Source organism: Vombatus ursinus, unplaced genomic scaffold (assembly GCF_900497805.2).
Source record: "Vombatus ursinus unplaced genomic scaffold, bare-nosed wombat genome assembly UNPS02014880.1, whole genome shotgun sequence".
Classification (NCBI taxonomy): domain Eukaryota; kingdom Metazoa; phylum Chordata; class Mammalia; order Diprotodontia; family Vombatidae; genus Vombatus; species Vombatus ursinus.
Genome location: NW_020954658.1, coordinates 154,816 through 156,530, shown reverse-complemented (window position 1 = coordinate 156,530; position 1,715 = coordinate 154,816).

Here is a 1,715-nt window from a genome sequence, read left to right as displayed (position 1 = left end):
ATAAAGAGGCAATACATCAGATATGGGGGGGAGTTTATCTCTAAAGTAATGCTTAGAGGAAAAAGGCATATTTCTTAAAACATATGTAAACAATATATTTAAAAAGAGAGATATTAAGAAACTGAACATGAAATTTAAAAAATAAAGTAAAAAAAACAAACACAAATCAAGCACCAAACAAACAATTCCAAAAATTAAAGACTATAGAAATGATCAAATAATATTTGGTTTTAAAAGATTAACAAAACGCCGTCTTGGGAAGGGAGGTAGGGAAGGAGGGGGAGAAAAATTTAAAACTCAAAAGTTTGTGGAAGTAATTGTTGATAATTCAAAATAAATTTTAAAAAAAAAAGATTAACAAAAATCAGACCTAGGATGGGGGACAAAAGGCAGGGACTCATGAGCTCTCCAAATTCCTCTCTGAACAGCTTTAAAATAATGCCTCTAAATGAATTCTGGAATAGCAGAACCAACAAAAGGACAGAGTGAAACAATTTAGACAACTTAGAAGGTCAGCAGAAAAAAATCTGTCTCATTGGAGTGAAAGGGGAGCACAATCCAGTGCAGACAACACCCCAATAACACAGCAGCAGGCTATACCTCAGCAGGCCAGCACAGACCTTAGGGACAACTTAATTGAGCTCTCAGCCCACAGACAGTGGGGGGAGGGGGGAGTCAGACAACTGGTGAGAGAGACATTGCAGGAGTCCCTATGCTGGTGCTGTGTTCAGGACTCTGTTGCATTGATCATACACAGATCCAGGTCCCAGTCCTGAGTCACAGACCTGGAGCAAGGAAGAGCACTAGACCTCCAGAGCTTGCTGCTACAAGAGAGTGGGGACCTTGGTCACAGTTCCAGGACAGAAAAGAGTGCTTGTGGTCTCTCACAGACCAGAACACAGGCCAGGAGAGTAGCAAACACACTTCTCCTTAGCCCATACCACCTTGGAAGAACTGAAAACTTATGGACACCACCCCCTGAACTAGATGTAAAAACAGCTGCACAAAAAAATTTGAAGTATAGGACAGTGCCCCCTCCACCTCAGGAGCAGAGCTCAAATTTTTGTTGCTATTGTTCAGTTGTTCAGTTGTGTCCAACTCTTGATGACCCCATGGACCAGACCAGACCAGGACCTTCTATTTTCCACTATCTCTCAAAGTCTGTCCAAGCTCATGTTCATTGGTTCCATGATATTATCTATCCATATCATCCTCTGCGATCCCCTTTTCCTTTTGCCTTCAATCTTTCCCAACATCATGGTCTTTCCAATGAGTCCCATCTTCTCATTATGTAACCAAACTGTTTAAGCTTCAACTTCTGTATTTGCCCAACTTTAACATAAAGTTAAAAGTCAAGAAAGAGGCTGGAAAATGAGCAAACAACCAAAAATAACCTAACCACAGAGAGTTGCTATGGTAAAAGGGAAAATCAAGGCACAAACTCAGAAGACAACAAATCAAAACTGCTACATCTAAAGCCTCAAAGAAAAATCTAAGTTGATCTCAGGTCCAAAAAAAGAATTCCAGGAAGAGCTCAAAAAAAATTTTAAAAATCAAGTAAGAGAGGTAGAGGGAAAATTGAGAAAAGAACTGAGAGTGGTAGTGATGCATGAAATAAAGAGGCAACAGCTTGGTAAAGGAGGCACAAAAAAAATACTGAAAATAACCCCTTAAAAAACAGAATGGGCCAAATGGTAAAAAAAAAAAAAAAAAAA